Here is a 12226-nt window from a genome sequence, read left to right on the forward strand (position 1 = left end):
TGTGACGAATCATAAATTATATACATTTCAACACCCAATATCCATCCCATAAATCCGACAGTGGCATCCATTAAACACATCAATAAATTCAACAATACAGCCCTGGTTGTGCAAGATGCATGGCTTGCGGTTGGCGATGTCAGGATACGGTTTTTGGGTAGAGAATATAGTGCTGGGAGATATAGCAGTTCTACGTCGAGAGGATGTGTGTATTATAGCGGTGGTGAAAAACGTTGCTTGGTCCGGGTCTGGAGTTGTTGGTTTATTACTTAATCCTATGTCGCATGAAAGTACTTGGTAGATATTGAGAAAATTAATTTATCAGCAAGAAACACGTTGGTTAATGCATTTATATATCAAGAAAAAGGGAATAGTCGAGGGAAATACAAATACTTAAATCCAGGATATTTTATTTTTACATACTTTTTTCAAAACATTGATCTTTTAATATTATATTCAACAGAAAATCTTATTATTGGTGGTTAAGTAGTACATTATCTTTCTCAAGCAATAAAGTATAGAAATGCCCAGAATAGGAAAGCTATCTCACAATTAAATACTATTTCTATGAGATTAAACCATATCCAAATACAACAAAAAATAAATTTACAACACAGTATTTAAAATAAGTTATATACGGCTAGAAAGTGAAGCGTATTAAGAACGTAAAAGAGAACTTATTTAACACAACTGAAAATTGTGGTGAGATAGAGTGATAAGCGACCATATAAAAAAGGTGCTGGGTGAAAAACACAAGATACTAAAGTAAAGAGTTAATGTGGTCACACCACTTTCAACTACATCAGTCACTCCTGTTTTTTTTCTTATTTCTAGGTTTGGTACTTTATCTCTGATTGTAATACATAACATTGATCATTTCATAGCTTGTTGTGTAACTCTGATTTTGTTTATTATTCTTTTTGTCGGAGGCAGTATTTCTGCACCATATTTAAAAACCGGTAAAACACATTGGTTAAAAACCCTTTTTTTAAACAAACGGAAATATTAGACTTGAAAATGTTGTTCAATTTACCAAAAGCAGCTTATATGAGACCCATCCTTTTTTGTATTTCAGTTGCCTCGGCCTAAGCGAATCTCATACCCTATATATTGAAAGCTATTACTCGGTTGATGCAATGGCTGCCAAAGTGAATTTTATCGCTAACTATAAGGTTGGTCATACATTTTTTCTTTGATGTGATCATTTTAGGACCAATTGTTTTTGATGCTTCATAGGGCGTTTCTATCATTTTGTAGCTTTACCAACTCTATATCAGATAATAAAACGATGTTATTGGCAATTCTTAGGTGATTTAGATTGTAAACAATTTTGGGGGGATAGTATCACCCTGTCTAACTCCACGTTGTATTTAAAACTTTTTGGTACTTTCATGAAGTCTGACAGAAGCTATACCAGTTTGGTAAATAAATATATCGGTAGTCAATGCGACAGTCAGTCAATGTTCTTTTTATGGTCATTTATAATATCAAACGTCATTTCATAGCCTATGGATATAAAAAAGATAGGCTTGTTGTATTCTTTGTACTTTTCTATTAGCGTTTTAAAAATATGTAGATGATTATTTGTTTCGTATCTGGAGCGAAATTCAGCCTGTTCGCAAGGTTGGTAACTATCCAGTTTGTTCACAAGCCGTGTTGTTATTATCTTTATGAATAGTTTGTATGTACGGGATAGCAAACTGAGGTTTTTAGTTTTTATGTCTAAAATGTTGCTTTTTGTGCACAGTGGTAATTATTGCAATATGCCATTCGGTGTTTGTCAAACAAACATTCAAAATTTTTTTCAACATATTTATTAACATTTCTTCTCCTTGTTTAATTTATTTAATGAGTATCACATCTTTTCCATGTGTTTTATTGTTTTTCATTTCCGAGAGAACTCTTTTTATTTCCTTTGTTGTAATATCTGGGATGTCTTCTGAGCCTAGATTTTGTACTTTCGGTATTTGACTAGGAACTGGACGATCTTCTCGTTAATACAATTCTGAGTAAACAGCTTGAGTAGTTTTTAGAATATCTTCCGTATTTGTTTTAGTTTCTCTCTCTTTATTTAAAAGTTTGCAAATATTTATTACTTTTAGATCTTTTAGTCATTTTTCGCCGCAGAACATTTAAACTTTAATTTTTATCGATGGTTTAAGCTATGTGCTCAGTATTGTCCATGTATCCATGTATCAGATTATTATTACAAATCTCCTCTCTTTTCTAATTTTGATCAATATTTTTGCTGTAACCAATCGATAGTCACTCCCAACAGTGATCTTATTAATTTCAGCAACACCTTAGAAAATATTTTTTTTATTTGTGATTATAAAATCAATTTAGTTTTTCGGTATACCATCTGGACTAGTCCACTTATATTCTTTTTTTTTTGAAAAATGTGTTTATGACATAGAGCCGATGATGCAACAAAAACCTTAGTAGCATACCTTCTCTATGGTTTTGATTACCGTATCCAAATGAGCCTATAGCCAATTCTGCGTTATTTTCTTTAAATCCAAGTTTAGCGTTAAAATCTACCATTATGATTAGGTGGTAGGTTTTATCTTTTTTTATAGCTCTATGTATATCTTCATAAAGGTTTTGGATTTCTTCATCGCTATGGCTCGTCGTTGGTACATATACTTGGATAATTTTAATAGATATTCTCTCGTTTAGTTTTAATAGCGGCCTACATTCTTTAATATTATAATTTTATGTCGGTGTTTCTTGTGTCCTAGAGAGCCTACGCCTCCAAGTGCCATATCGTATCTACAATGAAATGCAGCAATTTTCCTGATTTTGAAACTAATTGGTATTTTCAATTTCTCCGTGTTTTAAAAGTTATCATACATTTCATTTTATGCAGCTAAATTCTTTCTACAATTCAATGGCCTTCTCTTGAGTTGCAAGCGTTCTTACGTTATAAGTTCCAATATACAATGTTCGTTGTATATCGGACCGCCAAGCCTCCAGTGACTAAGGGCATTTTTCTAGTTTGTTTTATGTCATTAAGGGGGATATTAGTAATTGCACTATCATGTTGGCCTGTGCGGGTTGAAATCGTTTATAGCGGGATGTTGTAACGATTGCAAAGTTAGTAAAAATATTGGTTGGAGATCTTGCCTTTTCTAAAGATTTTTACATATGAAAAAGTAAATAGTATTGGTGGTAAAAAATATGGGAAAGACTGGTTTCAAGGACGTACACAACTTATGTAAACTAATGGACAACTCTTAAATGTTGAAGTAAATAGGCAACCTTCGTGGATATTTCTTTGTATAAAAAAGGTTCCACCACAGAATGCCGCTACTATAGATTAATCTCATTGATAACACACGCAAGTAAAATCCTTTTACAGATAACACGCAATAGATTAGATTAATTTACTGCCAAAAAACAGCTCTTGATCAAACAAGATTTGTAACGTTAAGGAAAAGACAAAAGTTTATTTTGAATGTACGATAAATTATCGAAAAATTATATATACCAATCCTAAGTTTAAGCCAACTTGCTTTTATAAAATGTTGATATTAAAAAAGATACAGGGTGTTAAAGTAGAAATTTAAAATTTTATTTTTATTTTTAAAAAATACCAAACAATTGAGTAGTAAAACTAATCCAGAGATTAAACAAAAAGGAGATAGAACAAGTGGAAAGACTCGTAAAAGATGGATGGACGATGTAGACGAGGACTTTAAAACTATGAACATCAGGCAGAGGGGAACAAAAGTAACCGACAGATAGATTAGAAGAATATTGCGCGACAGGCAAAAAATAATCAAGTGTTGTAGCATCTGTAAATATATGTATATATATACATATATATATATATATATATATATATATATATATATATATATATATTTAATATAAAATAGACAAAACTAAAACTTAACCAAAATAAAATAGACTTAGTTGATGTTCTTAAAAGACATGCTTTAGTTTCTTAAATAATATATTGTCTCATCCGCTGTTGATAAATTAAAAATATTCAGTACCTTTAAAAATACAATAGTTGGGAGTATTCTTACTCTAATATATAATGTCGTGTTTATTTTTTTTTAATAATATTTAATTATACATGAATATTCAGTTAGATTACTATACATGATTAGAATAATCTAGATTTAGTTTGTAATTTGAAAGAACCATTTTTTATTACTCTTCTATCCAAATAATTATTTTTTTTTTCGAGTTGCTGAAATATTCTCGTCTGACAAATTTAATGGTAAATTTATTTGACTTTCTACAGAAAGCGGGGCGGATTCTAGGTAGCTAGAAACGAGAAATAGCGTCTCGCGTCAAGGATTATCCTTTGAATCAAAAATGCAAAATCTCCCATAACAAACCCTCATAATTAGGACGACACAGGGGATTATCCTTTTTGGAAGCTGCTGCTGCGTGCTTGTTAAGTTCAATATTTTGGATATACTACAATTGGGATCTTTATTTAGTTGATTTTAAGAGGTAGCTGTTTTATTAGGTCGTCTTGATCTTACGACGTAAAAACGTTTCAAGCTGTCTTTATTCTTTTATCATAATATAATAATATTGTTTAAACATCTCAAATTTTTTTTTGTTTGTTTTAAACAAACTTTTTTAATGTTGACCCCTAAAATATAAAAAAATCGTAAAGAAAAACACTAAATACTATATAAAAAAGACCCTCTAGAAGGCACAAAAAAACATTTTAAAGAAAAAGTGAAGAGCATAATTTTATAGCGTTGCGTTGGTTCTGTATAGTGGTGAAGTAAAAATGCAAGAAAAAGAAAAAAGCTTACCTGAAGTACATATTAAATAAGACACACCAAACGGTCGAAGATTAAAAGAGAATAAAAAATAAAACACATGCACTTATGAGTACTCGCAGTACTCATAAGTGCATGTGTTTTACGCTTATCTAAGTAATTAATAGGCACAAAAACACATCAAAAAGAAAGCATGCACTATCTACAGAAGTTATATAGAGAGAAACAATGAATTATGGTGGAACCGCTAACACCAAAAATTACCATAAAAAGCACTAAAAACTAAAGAACAGAAACGCTGCAGGTAAAGATGGGACAGGAAATGAATTATTGAAATATAGTTACGCGAAAGTAACGGATCCAAAATGCGATTAACAACAACCAGAAAATTACAAAGGTATCGATTTTCTAAATACTTCCCTGAAACTTAAAAATTTAATTTGTGTATTAGGCAGACAATATTGATAGTTCAAAATGAAGATAACCTTCAAAGACTAGTTCACAGATTTAATATAAGATCAATTAAATTTCAAATAAAATAAACACTTCTCAGAAACTAAAACAATAACAATAATCAATAAAGAACCAATAATATGTACACTGGAAGTTGATGGAGTTAGCATTAAACAAATAATGGAAATAAAGTTCCTAGGTATTGCATTGTTTATCTATGGAGACGCTGAAAAAGAAACAATAAAATAAAGTGAAAAGAGCAAATAGAGAAACAGGATGCCTTAATTTTATTAAATAGCGTAATCGACAACTCAGTAAACCAACGCAATATAGCTTATCTTAAGGAAGAAGAAGAAGAAAGGGAAGAAGAAAAAGGAAAAGAAGAAAACAAAGAAATATACTAAGACGATCTAAATCAGTAGTTTAAAATAATCAAGTCTCTAAAGGAAATTAGAAATAGTCTGTTCTGGAAATATGAAGTAATAGTGGAAATGCCCAAAAATATAGATTAAGCTGCAATAACTACTTTTAATAATGATGATTCGTTAGCACCTGTGATTTCATTTCTAAATTAGTTACTAAAAAAAAAAAGACTTACTCTACACATCGTCAGGTCCCGATAAGGTTACTAAACCAGTAAAAGACAATTCATAGTTGTTACAACTTGATATAAATTAGACTGCTACTAAGTAAATAATATGTATATTTAATTTTTATGATATATTTGGTACTTAGGCTAAGAGACTGTTTGTAGGAAAGACATTTTTCCGCACATCAATTCGTAAAATTCGAAATATTCGTAAGAACAAAATGTTATTAATTTAAGTAAAAATGCTTACTCAAGCAAATATTTTTAGAGGTCCAGTTACGTTTTAGATACTTACGGCATATGTTGGGACGTCGTTAGATTATGTGGTATATAGTAGTCGGTACCATACACTGGCGCGAAACTTCATAATATTTTCTTTATTTTTAAAATTGAATTGAAGTAATTTTATTATTTATATTTTAAACAATTTATATACGTTATAATAAAATCTAAAATATTAAAAATAAATTGCCGAAATGTTTGTACGGGCATCACTTCAGAACGATTGCAACAAATTAGATAAGTTTTTTTTGTTTGGTCTAAAATGGGTTAAAATAACCGTTGACCTACCCAAAACGGACGCATATGAACGGTACTATAAATTCGCAATTAATGCAAAATTTTCATACCCGTAAGGGGTAAGTGTGGTTTACCCAAACATTTTTTTTTATTATGTTTACAAAATTTCTTATTTTTATTTTTTTTTATGATTTGGTATTAAGAATGTATCTTTTAGGCATTTCACTGTTCTATTTCTAACCCCTATTTTTGAATAGCCATATTATATTCGGTAGGTATGAGAATCGGTCGTGATCTATTTTTCATACCCCTAATTTTAAACATTTTTTTTTATTTTTTGAAAAAAATTTTTATTTTTATTTCTTTTATCATGTGACATAAAGCATGATACATACAGAACTTAATTTTTGCCCTTCTATTACCAACCCCGATTTTTTAATAGCGAAATTAGTTTAACAGTGTCATTAGTGTCACAGAGTGAGACTCCTTTAAAACGGCTTGACCAAAGAACACTAATTGACAACAAACAAATTATGGATGTAAATAGAAGTGGTATAATATAAAAAACACCTTACTGAAACCAGCTCAAGAAAGTTTGATACAACATAGGTCAGAGGCTAAAAAACAGTGGATGACAGAAGATAATACTATTGCAGATGGAAGAAAGAAGGAAATATAAAGGAAAAGATCTACAGAAGTATAAACAAATACAATAAATAATTAAGTAAAAAAACAAAACAGCTAATAAAATCTATTTGATGAAACAATGTTAAGAGATAGAAGAACTAGAAACAAAATATGATATGAGAAATATGCACAAAATAATAAGAAAAGTGACTGAAATGGGTCGAAATAGACAGCAAGGACACATAAAAGACAAAAAAGGAGTACTACTAATAGATTTACCAGAGAAATTAAGACGATGGGATGAGTACGTTAGAGAACTTTTCCAAGGTGAAAGAGGTGAAATGAAGAAAATACAAGAAATGAATCCTTTAGAGAGACAGAAGATCACGATAGATAAAATCAAGTAGGCTATCAAAAACTCTAAAGACAATAAAGCAGCTGGATTAGATGAAATACCAGTAGAACTGTTAAAACTAGTGGATGAGGATAATTTGGAAGTATTGGCAGATTTATTCAACACGGTGTACGATACGGGAATAATACCACAAGAGTGGCTGACGTCAGCATTTATTACCATCTCATACCTGAGCCTCATGAGTCATACTTCAAAGGTACCTACTGCTAAAAGTAATACATAAGAGAATATACGAAAGGCTAGAGGAGGATATTAGCGAGACGCAGTTCGGGTTACGAAATGGAATGGGTACTCGAGAAGGACTATTTGCCATCAACATATTGATTCAGCGATTTGAAGATGTAAACGTTGATCTACACTTGTGACTTGTTGACTACGAAAAAGCTTTCCATAAAGTAAGACATGAAAAACTAATATCAATACTTATGAACAAGCGCATTGACAGTAAAATCATAAATATAGTGCAAACATTATATTGGAACCAAAGTGCCATAGTGCAAATTGATGGCCAACACTCAGAAGAAATAAAAATCTGTAGAGGAGTTAGACAGGGATGTGTTTTATCGCCACTTTTGTTTAACTTGTATTGTGAAGAAATTTTTCAAAACACGCTCAATAATATTAAAGCGGGAGTTACCGTTAACAGAAAATTAATTAACAACTTACGATATGCAGACGACACTGTGATCATAGCAACGAGTATAGAAGATCTACAACATCTTATCGAAAGTTTAAGTATGAATAGTACTTAGATGGGAATTACTATAAACGCTAAAAAAACGAAGTACATGCCAATTACAAAAAGACCACAAAATATACATCACCTATGGACAATCAATGGTAACGTGGTAGAACAAGTAGAAAAATATCAGTACTTGGTAACTTTGATCATACTGCAGAAATAAACAGGCGAATAGAGAGGGGAAAGAAGTACTGGAGAGGGTTGGTAAAGAAACAGAACTAATCACCACTAAACAAACCAGAAAACTGGAATACCTAGGCCACGTGATGAGATGACCAAAATATGAAATTTTGAGACTCTTAATACAGGGAAAGATTCAAGGAAGAAGATCTGTTGGCCGAAGGCAGAACTCTTGGTTGAAGAATCTACTTGATTGGTATCAATGCAGATCGATTGATTTGTTTAGAGCAGCAAGTTCAAAAATAAAAATAGCCATTATGATTGCCAAAATAAAATTTGAGTATAGCTTTAAATTATTTTGTTAATCACTGACGTTAAAAAATTAATACAAGGCCAGTGTAAATAGGATTGACGTTTTCGCTCTGCGTTTCACTACATACAACGCTAGTATAAAGCTTCGCTTTAAAAACCAGAACGTGCACTGAGATGCTTTGGAATTATTTCTTGGTAGAACTTTTTCATGATAACTATCTGTCATATTGAGAAATGTTACTATTGACTACTGTTCTAGAGCCTTTTTAATATAGGCATCGACTGAATGGGGTAATAGAGTAGTATATATCATAATTTTTAAGACAAAAATTGACAACTAGGATATTGCCTGTACTTAAGTACCATCAATTATTAATTCATTTTATTGGACTATGTAATCCTACAAGTCATGGGCCTACTAGGCCTGAAAAGCAAATTATTAAACGGATTTTATTATCTTATGCAAAAATTAAGTTATGCTCAATATTTGCAATGATTTATAAAAATTTTAATAAATTAGAGTATTAGCCTAAAAGAAACAAATTTCTTTGTTTTCCTTTCATTTAACATGCATGATACATAATATATATTTTTTATTGCATTTAGTAAATTAGTTAAAAACCTGACTTATGAAAAATACACTTAATTCATCCCACATTAAACCCACCGAAGTAATTTATTTGCGAAGAATATATTGTCCCAGTCGGGGTTTTATTCGCACAAAAGATAAAAAGTTATTAAGAGTCTGTAAAAATGCATCGTTTATTGTCACTGATATTTTAAAATTGCCTCAGCGCTTTGGGACTGGCTTATCTTCCTCTCCAAGCCTGCCAGATGCGCACATTTCCACTCAAACCTTTTAAAGTTTTTTATTTATTGGTATTTACAAAAAGCAATGTTAGAATTAAAGTTGTGTAAAGGTGTTTTTTTTTTAATTTACGTCAAATACAGACACGTGAATAAAATGAAGGCGATTAGTTCGTTTAAATTATGAAATAATATGAAATAATAAGTCCAATATGACGGGTACTAAGGAGCATATGGAGAAAAAGTATAATATCTTTTCTATCGTTTCTATCATTCATTCGGTCTAAAGTGAACATAAGTCCTTTTAATTTCTTTTGTTCTCTCCTTTTTCTTACCATATTATACCACATCGGGTCATTGAATTTTTTGAAGTCGTCTGTTATCGTATTTGTCGTGTACTACTTCTGTAATAGCAAAAATACTAATACTTAATTTTTTTTTCAGTTTCGAGACTAAAATATTTTTAGTGCTAAAGCAACCAAAATGGTAGGTAAGTTTAATTCCAACTCAACTAATTTCCAAATATTTATTATATCAAAGAATAATTAAACTTGCGAATGTCGATATTCATGCTTTTTAAAAGCCAAAGAGTTATGATAAATTTTAGTAAAATCGGCTAAAAATAAAACTAAATTATTATTTTATTTTTTATTAAAAAAACATTATATTAATCAAGAAAGGAACAACAAGGTTTTGGGGGTTGGGAAGATCATGCACCGAGGCTATATTTAGAATGATGTAAGTGCAAGACAAATCATTAGAATACAACAAACCGGCATATCTATGTTCCGTGGACCTTAAGAAAGCATTTGACCGGGTCAAATCAAAAGACGTTATTTACGTATTGTACGCAAGAGAGATACCTCTAGGAATAATCAAAACGATCGAAAATATCTACCAAAACAACACAATAAATGTAAAAGTAGAAGAAGAACTAACCGACCCTATTGAAGCTGGCAATGGGATAAGACAGGTATATTCCCTGAGTCCTCTTTTGTTCAACCTGATTATGGATGAAATAATAAAAGAAGTAAGAACTAGAAAAGGATACCAAATGGGAGAAAAACAACTTAAAATAATCTACTATACAAGATAAGTGAAGATGATTTACAACGTATGCTGCACCAATTTATTATAACCGCCAGAAAATTTAACATGGTAATTTCCCCAAAAAAGACAAAATGCATGGTTACAACAGCAAATTTACTAAGATCTAAATTGGAGCTGGAAGGTCAGATAATAGAACAAATAATGGAGTTTAAATATATAAGCATCACATTATCTAGCTACGGAGAGCTCAAAACTTGAAGTGGAAGATCAACGGAATAGAGTAAACAGAGCCGCAGGCAGCCTAGATGAAACAATATGGAGAAATAAAAATATCGGGAAAGAAACGAAAGGTAGAATTTACAAAACAGTCATCAGACCAATAATGACATACGCGGCAGAAACAAGACCTGACACAGAGAGGACAAAATGGATGTTAGAAACAGCAGAGATGAAAACACTTAGAAAAATTGATGGTAAGACATTATAGGACAGAGCTAGAAGTACAGATATACGACGTAGATGTAAGGTGGAGAACATCAAGAACTGGGTAAGAAATAGAAGAGTAGGATGGAACGATCATATAAGCCGAATGACAATAAATAGAGTAGTAAAGACGGCAAGAGACGGTTCCCCAATAGTAAGACGATCAGTAGGAAGACCACGAAAACGATGGAACAACTTACTAGAGGCACATTGAAAAACAGACAGAGTTATGTCTATGTAAAAAGAAAAAGAAGAAGTAGAAGAAAGGTTATTAATGTTGATAATATTATAATCCAGATGGAATCTATAGAAAAGCAGACGATAATAGACATTTCCTATAGAAGTCTAGTTTTTTGCTGGAATCATTTCAGTATGTTACTTATATCAATAATCACTATGTGTGCCTAGTGTTGCGTCATTCGTTCATTTTACAAGGACCGAATCAATTAGTGAACGACTCTAAAAACGATCGAATTAGATCAATCGTTCGTTCGTTTCAATACTTTTCGTTGCAGTTTAAAACAAATAACAAGTAACCGATTGATTGAGCTGAATCGACTGAAAACCGGTAGTATTGCTTACCGTATTTCATATTTGTGAATTCACCTTCATTGTTCTTCATACGCTTAGCTTAGATTGTAGAAGAAATATTCGAGAAGCTAGAATTTATTATGTTTTTGTTTTTAGGTTCTTAGTGAAGCTCAGAAATAATTATAAATTTAAATAGAAATATGCGCTGCATCCAAATATAAATGTTTATTGTCATTGTGCAAATTTTTATTTTGCGATATTTTATGATTTTAACTACCTAATAACTATTAACAACACAACTCCAATACCCCGGTCTGTAGCTAAGTCGGTTCCTTGCATGCAATTCTTAATTTAATAATTATGTAGTAGGTGTTTAAGTATTTTAATTTTTTAATCATTCAAACGAACGCAATCATTCAGCCGCATGGAATATTATATCGGTCTTCGTCGCAAGTGAGGAACGACCGAGGACCGAGGACCGAAAGTAATGAAAGTATTTAGTATAGGCAGTGCGATTTTGGATCCTGGCGCCGTCGGCGGTCGATCAATAGATTTTTGTTATCATACGATTGGATCGTTATGAACTAGCGGAATTCGGTCGTTCAATACTTTGAACTGATTTAATCAATCGCGATTGATACAACACTAGCCAGTTGCAAACATTGTGCTTAATTTTTATTTAACAATAGCTATGCATTTTAAGCCCATATTTTTGCTCATAACCTCATAATTCAAGAGATATTGCTTCTAAACACAAAATTATACAAGGCAAAAGTTTAGTTCAATTCAGTTCAGTGCACTTAAGTTCAATTTTACATAATATTTTA

The 12226-nt window shown here is 31.4% G+C and overlaps 1 long non-coding RNA gene across 1 annotated transcript in view; it reads left to right on the forward strand.

Annotated features, from left to right (window-relative positions):
- LOC140445296 (uncharacterized) overlaps positions 1-9839 on the forward strand; it is a 381672-nt gene extending 371833 nt beyond the window's left edge. Inside the window, exon 4 of the long non-coding RNA XR_011951383.1 lies at positions 9780-9839. This is a non-coding gene — a long non-coding RNA (uncharacterized lncRNA). The remainder of the gene's footprint in view (positions 1-9779) is intronic.
- The last annotated feature ends 2387 nt before the right edge of the window (positions 9840-12226 follow it).

Source organism: Diabrotica undecimpunctata, chromosome 7 (genome assembly GCF_040954645.1).
Source record: "Diabrotica undecimpunctata isolate CICGRU chromosome 7, icDiaUnde3, whole genome shotgun sequence".
Lineage (NCBI taxonomy): Eukaryota > Metazoa > Arthropoda > Insecta > Coleoptera > Chrysomelidae > Diabrotica > Diabrotica undecimpunctata.